The sequence below is a fragment of the Notamacropus eugenii genome, chromosome 1 (genome assembly GCF_028372415.1).
Source record: "Notamacropus eugenii isolate mMacEug1 chromosome 1, mMacEug1.pri_v2, whole genome shotgun sequence".
Taxonomy (NCBI): domain Eukaryota; kingdom Metazoa; phylum Chordata; class Mammalia; order Diprotodontia; family Macropodidae; genus Notamacropus; species Notamacropus eugenii.
The window spans coordinates 697,235,931-697,249,781 of record NC_092872.1 but is presented as its reverse complement, the minus strand read 5'-3'; the positions used below and the strand labels follow the sequence as shown (position 1 = coordinate 697,249,781).

At 40.7% G+C, this 13,851-nt stretch overlaps 1 protein-coding gene across 1 annotated transcript in view; it reads left to right on the top strand.

Moving 5' to 3' along the window:
- Positions 1-13,851, top strand: part of SMPD3 (sphingomyelin phosphodiesterase 3) — a 254,762-nt gene that overhangs the window by 167,699 nt on the left and 73,212 nt on the right. Inside the window, exon 3 of the mRNA XM_072636163.1 lies at positions 12,158-12,239. The gene's annotated coding sequence lies outside the window, so the exon portion shown is untranslated. The remainder of the gene's footprint in view (positions 1-12,157; positions 12,240-13,851) is intronic.

Sequence of the window (13,851 nt, the reverse complement as noted above, 5' to 3'; positions counted from 1 at the left end):
TTACTGGTTTGAGGCAAGTCTTCCTGACTCCAAACCTAGGTCATATATTGCTAAAACGTTCCCATCCCCAAATTGTGGACTTTTATATAGTAAGCCAAGTATATCCCAACATCCCCTTTAAAAAACCCTTAAAACTACCTAGAGCCAAGTGCCCACATCCTTAACTGTATTTTGAATTTTCTTGAGAAAAGCTTATGAAAGACTCCCAAATGGAATTGTAGTAGGTCCAAAGAGCTTGAAGAGGGAAAAACCAAAACCAAAAGCAAAGGTACTTCGATGTACTTCAGTCTTTGCCAGCCCCAACATTCCTTCCACTCTAAGGCTCTTTGTCCCCATTTGGGGAGAGATGACTTTGGCTGTCTTTCAGAAGAGCACTCTGAATCACCTCATTGTCAGAGGAGAAAATGGTTCTCCAGTCACTGGTTTCTATCAACACTGAAGAGGTCAGCACCCTTCCCAAAAGCTGAATCAGAAGAGCTCTAGGCACTTCAGTAGTGAGGTTGACCTCTGCTATTTATGCTTCTCAGGAGACTGAGGCAGAGTGGAGACTGATGAGATGACAGTTTAGAATAAATGAAAGGTCTGTCTTGACTCCAGCTTCCCTAAAGAATACAATGACCAACTTTCCTATGTTTTCAAAAGCATTTTGGTCCCTCTTCCTGATTGAGAAGAGTGAATAGTGATTGAAATTAAAAATATATCCCCCTCCCTCTTGAATTGGGCCCTGCGTGGTGGACTCCTTGGACACTTTCTCAACCTTCTTGCTGACCCATGAATATTTCCATAAGGAACCCTTATCACTCCCTCATTTCCCATTCCATTCTGCTAGAGTGTCAAAGACTCTCAGATGATTGTAGGTTGTGAATGGCCACAAGAGCACACACGAGCTATTTTGAAATTGGATCAAAAGTGGAATTATGTTAGACTCAAAATACTGGAAGGGAGGAAAGGTGAACAGGTCAACTTTCTTGCTTTCTTTAGTGATACAAGAGACTTACCTGGGCTCCATTTACAAGAAAAGTTTTTGACCTTCGTATGGAAATACTTATCCTCTGGCACCCCCTACTGGTTGTAATGTAGCCACGGACAGAATTAAAGGTTGGGGGAGCCGCTGGTGACCTCATTTCTAACAGTCTTTGAAGTCATTTGGAATAATTAGTATTTGCAGCTTCAGCCCCAAATATCAGAAAACCACCAACTCCAAGCCCTCTCTACCCTTCTCTAAATATCGGCATGCCCACCATCCTTCAAGGCCCTTCCCAAGTCCAATCTAATTTCCTGTTTTAGCTTATTCCAATACTTCCCTTTCCCTACCTTCTTTAGCAGGAACTGCCTGTGCCACACACTTTAGCATTTGATTATATCTTGTGAAAGGATTTGGAGCTGGAAAGGACCTTGGAATTGTCTAGTAGACAAGCCCCTTATTTTATAGAGGGGAACATCAAAGTCTGGGCAAGTTCAGTAACATGCACATAGGGTCAGGATTAGAATTCAGGCCCTTTGACTCAAAATCTACTGTTTTTATCCCTATACCAGGCTACTTCCTTGATTTGTAATCCCATAGTTTAATGTGGTATTTTGTTATTGTTCAGTCAAATATAGCTGTGTTGAACCTACTTGAATGTGAGGAAGATGAGGCAGTACCTCATGAAGCAGTAGGAAACACTAAATGAAAAGCCTGGCAGCCTGTGATCAGATTCAAGGTTAGGAAGCTCAAGGAAAGTGGGAGACATAGCAAGAATTCCCAGGAGAGTTTTCAGGCAGAGAAAGGAGAGTGGTTGAGGGGGGTGGGCTGCTACCCACAGATACTGGCTGCATCTGCCTTCTCCTATTCCAGTCCAAATTCTCAGCTGTGATTGATCTACAGCCACACACTTGGGTCCTTCCCTTGGTATCACTTCAGCTTCTAGACTCCCAAAACTTAGACTAGGAGCAACTCTGGTCGCAGCTTGCTACCTCCAACTCTCAGTTGCTCTCAAGGGCCAGCAGAACTTATTGTAAATCCTTCACAGAGTTTGGGGAATGCTTCCTTATAGAATTTTCATCCATAGTCAGATGATGGCACTTAGCATCCTGCTGTATCGGTATCTTCAAAGCCATCACTGATGATAAATAATTTAATGAAGACAAAACATGCTACCAGCTGTCTTATTCTCCAGCTTTATCAGGTTGAAAGTGCAAGGCCAAGCAAAACATAAAGAAACAGTGTAAATTAGAAAGACAAGCGTCACCCTCCCAGCAAAAAAAAAAAACAAAACTTTATGGTTCTCATTTGTAAGTTGCACAAATGAAAAAAAAGTACACTGGACAAATTCACATCTTAAGCTATGAGTTATGCTCTCTATGACTACTTAGGAGCCACCCCTATCCATCACTAGAAATATATAACAAGATTAGAAGGCAGTCAATGGGTCAGCCTTGAGTGAAGGGTGACCCAGCACTTAGAATAAAGGTGGGGAACCTGCAGCCTCGAGGCCACACATGGCCCTCTCTGTCCTTCATGACTGAAGTTTGGATTCAGAGGGCTGCATGTGACTTTGAGGCCGCAGGTTCCCCACCCCTAAAGATTAGTGACCAGTGCTTAACACATGCCTGGCACGAAGTAGGCAATTAATGTTTATTGGCTTACTGATCCATTGCCTTCAACAGTGGTTTCCAGAATTTGACTTGACAAGATTTTCCTTGGATTTTATTATATTAACTTAGAAGTTATAGAGGCACTGAGATTCTCAAATCACATCCCAGAACACTGTTAATTCTGTGTTAATCAGTGTGAGGATGCAATGGAATTTGCCATATTTAGTTGCTTTGATCAAGTCTTTATTAAGTGCCTACTATGTGCTAGGCACTATGCAAGGTGCTAGGGATACAAAGTCAAAAACAAGGAGCTTATATTATGAAATTGATTAATATATAATAACCTTACAACTTTTCTACATCTTAAACTTTTAATAAGCAAAATGTTCTCCTTGAGTAGCAATCATTTGTTTTAAACAATTTGGTGTTTTGTTCACAAGATTTTTACGCATCAAGAAACCATACTTTATCATATTGGATATGAAATATCTTTGACAGTTCATTTTTCCAAATCTAACTTTGATTATAATTCACAGGTTTTTGAGAAGGTTTAAATTAGACTAGTTTTTAACCTATTAAAACACCTCTATCTCTTTTATCTTGGATATTTTTCTTCTCCTTTCAAGATGTATAGTATGGACAAGATCATGTTGTATCTCTAGCTGGGAATTCTGTAACTGAGAAACATTCTTGCTGTTTCTCAATATATCAGTTTATCAGAGCTCATTATTTCTTTAATGGGAACAAGACTTCCAGAATCATCGGAAGTTAAGAAAAAAATCCCCCAAACAGCTTTTTGGTAGACATTTACAGTCTGATAAAGATGAACACATCTTATCTGAAAATCTGACAACTTTTTTGGTATAGACTTGAATTAAAAAGTGAATTTCATCTGTAAAAATGACTTGTTCAGTTCTCAGTAGTCCAGTCTTTGTATTTCCTTGCCCGTGTCAAGTGTTGTTTGGTTGGTTTTTTCCTTTCATGGCAAAAGTTAGTAGGTTTTTTTTTTATTGGTCTTCTCACTCTTCTTCCAATTTCAATTAGTCTATGCTGAATAGTATAGGAATCAATAACCACCCTGCCAGCTTCCAGGTCTTTATTTAGGCTGTTTTACAGTAACCCTTTGTCAATTCTGAGCATTGTTTTTCATTTTAACCTCACTTTTCTATGTTCTTTGATAGTGGGAGTCACCCTGTTTCATTATGGCCTTGAATGATCTTTAAAACTCTTGATTTCCTCTTCTCCCCCAACAACTGCTACACAGTTTCTAACAGACTTTAACATGTGCTCTTTAACAGCCACATATTACACATTTCCCTGTAATATATCTAATCTTAAAAACCACAAAACTGAACCCACAAAAACCACAAAGCAATGATACATGCATATGTATGGCATAAAATCCAGCATGCAACTGACACCTTACAAAATGTGTGGAGATCAGCTCCTTCTGGTTTCATCCGGTCCAAGTCAGACTACTGAGTCAGCTTAATGACAACTGAGGCACATCTATATGACCACCACTGATGTCGCAAAATGAAACCATGTCAAAATTATGTAATTGGAAGAGTAGAAGCCAGGGAAATTGGGAAAGACTTTCACATGGGAGTTGAGCCTTGAAGGAAGCTAGGAATTCTAAAAGGCAGAGACAAGAAGGGTGCACATTCCAGATATAGATTAAATAGTTTGTACAACCTCTGTACATGGTGATGGAATATTGTTGTATGAGGATAGGGTAGTGCTGTGGGACTCAGAAGTTCATAAGAAAGTGATGAGTAATGTTTAGGAAAGGTAACCTGGAGCCACATTGTGAATTAAATGTCAAACCAGAGGAGTCTGTGTTAAATCCTAGAGTTAAGGGGGAAGCCACTGGCTGTGAGACTTGTTAACTGATTGGCTAGGGACTGAGCAAGTTAATGAGAATGAGGAGTTCAAAAGATGATGCCAAGTTTGCAGTCCTGAGTGACTAGAAGGATGGTGATGCCTTTAATAGAAATTGTTGTTTCTCCTTCATTCTCCAAAAGGTTCAATGACGTCATGAGAGTAATGTCTTGACGCACTTATGAATTAGATCTAAGGGAGGCAGCGCTGTGCAGTCATCAGACTCCCTCTCTCCTCTGGAGTCATCAGTGTCCAGTGACACAACTGGCGATGGCTCAGAATTCCTCAGTAGAAATAGAGAAGTCCAGAAGAGGGGTGAGACTGGGGGGAAAGATGATAACTTCTGTCTTCAGTATTTTGTTTCCTTCTTCAGAATTTACCACATACATTGTATTGATCTGAGCATTGGTCTTGTCATCCATAGTAGATTGTCAACTCCTTGAAGGCAGGGGCCATGTTTTATTTACCTTCATATCTCTCTTAGTACATAACACATACAATGCAAAACACAATTAATTAAGAAGTATTTGAATGAATACCTCTGGTGGATGGCAATGAGAGCAATTTCTGGTGGCATTCTGAACAGCTGAGCATTTTGGTGTTTTCTCTCACTCTCCTCCCTTCCTTTCATTTTTCTCCTCTTCCTCACTCCATACCTGTCACTGCCACCTGGAAGCTTTGCTTAGCCGCAGTTGTAGCATTTTTGGCTAAAGAGGTGGCTGGTCCCCAGAAGACAGTCTGTCTTAGCACATAGATCTAATTTAAAAGCCTTTACAACCTCTGGTAACTCATAGCAACAAGAAATATCAATGCTATAAAAGTGCAAGGAAGCTTGGAAGAGCATGATGGGAAAAGAAGTATGTTACTGCTTCTACACTTTTCTGTCTCTGGGGCGCCTGTGGCATTTTGCATCGTGAAGGTCCTGTGCAGATTGTGGGAGGATTAAGATTGTGCTGAAGGGAAGCTTAGCCCAGGATAAAGTATATCAATGTCATAACATATACTTATATCTTTCCGTGTTGTCTTCCCTCACCCATAAGAGAAGTAGGGATTGTTTTATCTATTACATTTGTATTCCCCTTAGCAGAGTACCTGGCACATAATAGAGGCTTAACAAGGTGAACGGATGGATAGATGGATGGATGGATGGATGGATGGATGGATGGATGGATGGATGACTGTGCAGCAAAACAGAGCAGCAGCTGATATCAGAAAATATAGAGGGGCTCTTAACTTGGGGTCTCTGAACTATATTTTTTAACATTTGGATAACCATATTTCAATATAATTAGATTCCTTTGTAATTCTATGTTTTATTTCATGCACTTAACATTTAACAATTATTCTGAAAAGGGGTCAGTAGGTTTCACCACACTGTCAGACGGGTTCATAACAGAAAATTAAGAACCTCTGCTCTAGAAGACATTGGGTGGAAAGGATTAGGCTCACAGCACAAGGAGTGATTGACCAAATCAGAATTCACCTAGGTTCCTGCCTTGGAGGTCATATGAAAGGCATCATGGAGTAGTAAAAAAGCATTGACTTGGGTGTCAGACGGTTTGAAGTCTCTGTGCTTTTCTATCTTGAGAAGGTCATTTATTCTTTGTGAGCCTCAGTTTCCTCATCTGCAAAATGAAAAGGTTATACTAAGTCATTATCTTGAAGGTTCCTTTTCAGCTCTAAATCCTGTGATAAGCACCTGGGTATCCCATGTTTTGCCTTTCATCATATTTTCCTTATTTCAAATGGAAAATCAAAATGAGAGCAGATTATGCATGACTTTCTTTGTGTGGCAGAAAGCCAGGCTAGGGCATTGTACTATTTGGGAAGAATTGGGTTTTCTAAGCAAAGGGCTTCAGCACATTTTTTTGAGAAATTTTACAATTTACTTTTTTCCCCCCACAGCTGCCATCTGTTTCTGAAAGCAATAATATGTAACTAGCTGGCATGTCAGTTGATTAGAAACTGCTGCCAATTTAGATAGGATTGATGGATTGCTGATGCGTGGTGCTGTTCAGAAGTGCACCTCTCAGCCACTGCAAATTATAAGGGATGTCTCATTTTAGAGCATAAATTCCCTTAACCACCTACACACTCATTTGCACACAGACTTTTCTATTAGTACAGAGACCATAAATGCAAGGTACCATGTGTCACCCGCTTTCTTCCCTTGGAGTAAGGCTGTCCAGAATGCATTTGGCATTTGATTTTATTCTTCTATTCAAGAAATGCAAAAACAAGTCACTCTATTATTCTCAGTTAGATTAACCTTTTAGCTAATTCTTAAAGGGGGGGGCAGAGATTTAATTCCTATTTTGATGTCTCCTTTCATGTAACTTCAGAAGAAAAAGAATGTGTGGTCCATCCTGAAGAGAATATTCCTTTTTCTGAAAGACTGCTTTTTTCCCTCCTAAGTTCAGATTCCAAGATGCTCACCCCCCTCCCCACCCCCTGCCATGGCTTCTAAAGTTGCTCTGAAACCTCTCTGAGCTGGTCACCCTGTGGTCTGGGGAAGGGAAGAAGGAATAAAATGGAAAAAAAAAAAGAGATGTTGCTATAGATTTATCATTTTATCACTTGGCCTCTTCTGTCTCAGAGGTTTTTATAGTTTTGGTTTTTATAAAGGGCTGGGGTGAAAGGAAGACGGCACCTTTGGTTTCTCCAGAGAGCTCTCTCCCCCTAACAAGACCATTAGCAACCAGCTGATGTGAAAACAAACCAGGTGCTATAAAGCCACAGATAAGGAAAGATGACCATGCCTCCATATCACTTCATCTTTAGAAAGCATCTCCCAAGGGATGAAGGCAGAATTGGGTGGCTGTGTCTAGACTAGAAGGTACCCATTAAACTCCAAGATCTTTGAGGACCAGGGCCATGAGTCATCTCAACCTTGTACAATGCATTACTTATGTATGTTTCTTATTATTGTTCTGTGTCAACCAAACCAGAGAAAGTTATAAGCATATCATAAGGATTCATCACGTGCATCAAGTTCATTCAAAACCATTTAAATGCCTACTATGTGCAACATTCCCTGCTAGATGGGCACTGAGAAAGATATGAAGATATATATATTCCCTGAATAGGGAAGAAAAGGCAGGTATATACTTATACTACAAATCTATACTACAAATTAAAATGTGGTAGGTGCATAAGAGGGAAAGATCCACATAACAAGATGCCATTTAAAACTAGAGGGAATGGAGAAGATTTCACCAATGAGGTGGATCCCTGGCAGCGTCCTGGAGGAAGTAAAAGCTTTTCAGAGCGGGAGGGAATGAGAAGACATGTTACCAACCTCTTGACAGAAAGGTGATAGATTCAAGTTGCCGAAAGACATACGTTTTCACAAACGGCACTTGTACAGATTTGTTTTGCTTGGTTATTCGTTACAAGAGTGGGGGGAGGGGGTTAGAAGCAATGAGATTAGCAATAGTGATATAAAAAGAGATCCACTGAAACCTTTTTTAGATGCACAGAAGAGAACAGAAGGAAACACAGACAAGCAAAATAGTTTTGAAAAGGCCGTGTTGAATTGAAATACTCTTTTAAAAGCAAGCTGTACATAACAGAGATTCACAGTTTCATGTATAATCCTCTTTTATGTTCTACTTTGTATCTGGAAATACTCATGCTTGGGAAGGGGGTGTTAAGCTCAGAATAAAAAAATTAATTTTAAAAAATCAAAAGGAAGGAATCTGGCACGGAGGTGTGAACAAGTGAGCAAAGCACATAGGTGGGAGAGGAAATTGGGAATAGTACGGAAATAGGGAGAGCAGATCAGGGCAGCAAGTAGTTCAAGAAGTGAAGGGAAGCCGTGTTCACTAAGACAGGACAGGCTCGATTAGGTTCAGTTCAGTTAGTACTGTACTAGATACTAAGAATGATGACTCAGGTGGCACAATGGATCTAACACCCACCCTTCAGGGCAGGAAGACTTTATCTTCCCAAGTTCAAATCTGGCCTCAGACACTTCCTAGCTATATGACCCCCTGAGCAAGTCACTTCACCCTGTTTTCCTCAGTTTCTTCATCTGTAAAATGAGCTGCAGAAGGAAATGGCAAACCATTCCAGTATTTTTTCCAAGAAAACTCCAAATAGAGTCACTAACTTTCCTATTCCTTTTTAGCATATTCCTTTAGCCTTATTGGATACATTCTTCCCAAATTGAAAACAAGATAGAAAATGAATGAGATGGTCTCACAATAATTCTGTAAAATGGGCTGCCACAGACCATTCAGGGGACCTGCCCTGTAGCCCCAGAAACCAGACTGGGAAAAAAGGGAAAGAGACTTACAGATCTGGCTCATAAGCCCTGGTGCTTTAAGCAAAAGAAAAGCCATTCTCCTCTGGGTACCTCAAGAAGACAAGCTGAGGAAGCAATTTGTCTCATCTTTTATTTGTATCAGGAGATCCAAACAGTTGTGCCTGAGCTGCTGCTGCTGCTGCTGCTGCTGCTGCTGCTGCTGCTGCTGCTGCTGCCATGGCATTTAGGGATTATTTTTTTCATGAGTAATTTATCTTTAAAATCTGATGGCTCTTCCTGACTTTTGTGTGGAAGACGGAAAGGTTAGGTCAAGTTAACTGGGCCACATTTTCCCCACAATCTTATAAAAGCCTATAGAAAGACAGAATTTGAGAAGTTGCAAAGCTTGCACCTACCAGGTGGTGCTGCCTGCTGATGAATCTGAGCAGCTGCTGTTAGGTCTCTGCATCCTCAAAGGAAAAGTAAATGTGCTGGCTGTGTCTGTGGCCAGGGAGGGACAGATGGTGGTACCTGCAGGAGCTCTTGGCACAATGGTGAGCTGTGCAGAACTGGTGGCCCAAGGGGTGCTCTTTGATTTAGGAGACAAGGTAGAAAGCAGAGACCCACTATAGCTGGCATAGGATCATGGGATTTAAATCTAGAAGGGATGCCGGAGGTCATCTACTCCAATCCCCCAAAAAAGTTAAATGATTTTCCCAAGATCTCACAAGTAGTAAGTGGCAGAGACAAGGTGCTTAATGTCTTCTTTAACTGTTAGTTCTTTGGAGAGAGAAGGTAAAGAAATGTGAAAGTGTAATTTGTTTAGCAAGTCACCTGAGTATTTCTGCCTGAGGCCCAGCTAGATTCCACTGCATTTTAGAGAGCTATCACTAAGACAGGACTTTCTCCTCTTTGAAATGCACAGAGGACCACCTGGGGGGAAAAGGCCCCATGTTAGCACACTAAGGTGAGAAGCACCACCCAAAGACTAGAATGCCCCTCTTCTGGGGCTGTCTGTCTCCACCACTGAACCAACACAATGCCACAGAACTGAGGCACATTTCTTGCTCATCCCCTAGGAATCCATTCCACATGGGACACTGAAGATCATTACATGTTCCTGTCTCAGTCTCCCCCTTCTGTACAAATGGATTTGCTCAGAGTGCTAGATTTCCTTGTCAAACCTCTACTAATTTAGTCTATAGTAAGCAAAGTACCAGCCATTAACTTCTGATCTTAGAAAAGATTTTCTAATCATATAATTTGGGTTGGAAAGGGATTTTAAAGATAATCCACTTCAATCGCCTTGTTTTACTATTGAGGAAATAGTCCTTGAGAGTGGAAGTGACCTTCCCAAAATCACAGTGTCAGGATTCAAACACAGGTCTTCTGACTCTAAATCCAGCACTTTGGTCAATATATCATGCTACTCTCTTAATTCCAGTGCTTTCTTTCTTTTAATTATTTCCTATTTATTCCATATGTAGCTTGTTTGTACATATATATATATTATTTATACATTGAGTTCCCCATTGCATTATTAGCCTTGAGGGCAAACACTGTCTTTTGCCTCATTTTGTATCCCCAGAACTTAGCCCAAGGTGTGGCACATAGTAAATGTTTACTGATTGACTGATTATCTGCTGAATGTCACATGGAAGTTGGCTTGGTCCTGGTCCTCAGCCTTATTCTGCCTCCTCATTACCCTTGGCCTCTTCCAACACCTGTGTACCCCACTCATGTGGGAACAGCAGGATGCCCACTCTTTTCTCTAGGGACCTCCAGTACTTTCCACATTTCACAAATACGAAAACGTACAACAACCAAGAAGATTTAAAAGTGGCTGGGAAAAGATGCTAGCCTGTTTTGTCACTTGAGAAAATAAGTATCACAATGCATGAATGGCAGGATGCACGAAGCAGCAGATTTTGGGCAAAGGACATCAGATATGGAAGCAGGTATTTGCCACTTCCTATATGGGAAAACTTGGCCACCATTTCCTCATCTGTAAAATGAGAGTACTAGTATTTATACTGCCTACCTCATAGGGTTGTTGTGAGAAAAGGGTTTTGTAAACCCTGAAGCCCTCTGAAAACGGGAATTACTGTTGCCTTTCTATTCAACCTTGGCCAAATCCTTACTGGTGGTACTTCACTTTGGGCTTCTCCAGGCAGCTTCCCTGGCTTCCTTCATGTCCCAGATAAAAATCCACCTCCTATGAGAAGCCTTTTCCAATTCCTCTTTGCTCTAGAGCCTTCCCTCTGTTAAGCACTTCCAGTTTATCCTGTATATAGCTTGGTTTGTTCACAGTTGTTTACATATTGTTCACAGTTGTTTACATATTGTCTTCCTCATTAGATTGTGAGCTCCTTGAGAGCAGGGACTGTCTTTTACCTTTCTTGTGTCCTCAGAGCTTAGCATAGTGCCTAGTGCATAGTATAAAATGTTTATTGACTGAGTTTGGAACTTCCAGAAAGATCACAATTTAACTTAGCAAACACATATGAAGAATCTATGCTGTGGGCTTCGGTATTGATTAGAGTCAAAAAGTCAGACCTAGGCAGAAAGGTAAAGAATTTAGGATTATTTCACCCAAAGAAGAGATTATGAAGTGAATGAAATATAAAACATTGATATTTCCCTTTTTGTAATGTTTAAAATGGAATCATGGAGCTCACGTAAATATTAGTAATCAGATATAAAAGAAAGGGGGAGGGGATACTTTGTGTCAAATCCTAGGGAAAACACACATGTTCATTAATCAAAATGGAGGTTGTGTGGCTTTGAATTAGTGCTAACTCTTCTACTTATTCAGCTGTGTCACTATGACCAAGGCTTTTAATCTCTTCGAGCCTTAGTTTCCTCATCTGTAAAATGGAGATAACATTACACATAAAGTGCCCCAACTGTAGGTTCCCCAAAAGATCACAGCAAGCAAGAAGGGTCCTTAGAGAGGATCTAGTCCAACCCACTCATTATAAAGATAAAGAACTGAGGCATAGAGAAGTTGTGACTTACTCAAGGTCACCCAGGTAATAAGTAATAGAGTCTCGATCTGAACCCAGAGCCTCTGACCCCAAGAGCATCTAGGTGGTGCACTAAACAGAGAGCCCAGCCTGAAGTCAGGAAGACTCAACTTCCTGAGTTCAAATCTGGCCTCAGACATTTACTAGCTGTGCGACCATGGATAAGTCACTCTTTACCCTATTTGCTCAGTTTCCTCCTCTGTAAAATGACCTGGAGAAGGAAATGGTAAGCCACTCCAGTATCTCTGCCAAGAAAACCCCAAATGGGATCATGAAGAGTCAAACACAACTGAAATGACTGAACAACAATCTCGTACATCAAATCCCATACTTTTTCTACCACAACACATTATAAGGGTTATATAAATGCAAACAATTGCTTCGCTGCCTGAATGAACTCATTCTACCTGTGTTTTGTATCTTGCAGGATTCCCTTGGTGCAGTACCAGGTGGACCCTCACTTCTTTCAAGGAAGATTGCTCCACGACAATTTTCGGTATCTTGCAAAAGTATGTTGCAAAATATTTAGTTTTTCCTTGTTAAGATGTTGTAATGCTTGACAGTTATTGAGAGAGAATGCAGCAGAATGCAAGGGCTGGAAGATGGGATCTAAGCTCACTGTGGGAAGCAAGTAGAAAGGAATTTCCTCCTGGTGTGCTCATCACTGCGATGGAAGGAGCAATCTGTCTGGTCTTTGTCTTCATGGCCCCAAAGAGGCATTCTTTGTAGAAAATGTCACAATACCTATATAATGTATAGAATTTAATAATAGCACTTTAAGGTTTGCTAAGCATTTTACAAACACTGTCTCATATTTTATCCTCACAACAATCCTGTGGCTATTATCCCTATACTACTATTATCCCCATACTACTATTATCCCCATATGAGAAAACTGAGGCACAGAGAGTTCAAGTGATATGCCCAGGGTCACACAGCTAATAAATGTCCAAAGCAGGATTTGAACTCAGACATTCCTGACTCTTGAGTCCGATGCTCTACCCACTGCCCCACATAGCTTACTTATTGGGGCAATGGAGTGGGAGAGAATGTAATTCTATTATATTTGGTTTGTTGTCATCTAACTTAGATCTAGCCTAAGGGAAAATGGATGTCAGGAATAGAATTTACTCATTTCTCCTAAGGGTATACTGTTCTCAGTAACCCACCTATTACTGCTCTTCAAAGGGACTGTAGTAGTTGCAAATTGAGGAGAAACATCTCAAATCAGTAAAATGACTTCACCCTCAATGATTGCCCCTATCCTTAGATAAACGTTATCTTATTCTTGAGGAGCAGATCAGCTCCAGTGAATTTAATTATCACCTCTATGCTGGTGTCTTCCAGACAGATATATCTAACTCCAATCTCTCTCCTGAACTCATCCCTATGTCAGTCTTATTGGATATTTGCAAATGGCTGGTCCATTGGCATTTGAAAGTCAACATGTCCAAAGCAGACCTCACTATCTTCCTGCTCTTTGCTATTTCTTTCAAGGGCACCACTATGTTTCTGGTCACCCAAGTTGGCTAGATCAGAGTCATCCTAGGATTTTCCCTCTTTCCCTCACCCCTTGTAAATAATCATTTACTAAATCTTATCAATTGGCCTCTACAACATATCTTGCATCTTGCATCTAAACCCTTCTCTCCACTTGTATGACATGAATTTAGTTCAGGTCCAGTTTCTATATTTGTATTTACTATTCCGTGTGCATGCTGTATTCTCTGCCCACCCCCACAATGTAAACTCTTTGAGGGCAACCATATTCCTTCTTTGCTTTTGTATCTTCCTTTGCTTTTTGTATCCTTTTTGTATACTCCTCCCCATCTAAGACATTGCTTGGAGCAGAGTAGGTGTTTGATAAATGTTTGGTGACTAAATGAATGAATTTTCAAAGCTGGCCTGAGACAGAGTGGTGTAATGGAAAGAACCTGATCCTTGGCTCTAGAAGGCCTGGGCTTGTAGCTCTGCTTCTTAATGATGGGACCTTCTTGCAGTGAAAACAGTGTGTTTCCAGGAGGCAGAAGCTTCTGGTTCTGGCACACAGGTTCTGCCTATCTCTCGGGCCTCCAGTTTTCCCTTTCCATCTCTTTGAAAATGCTTTAACTACTCATCTCA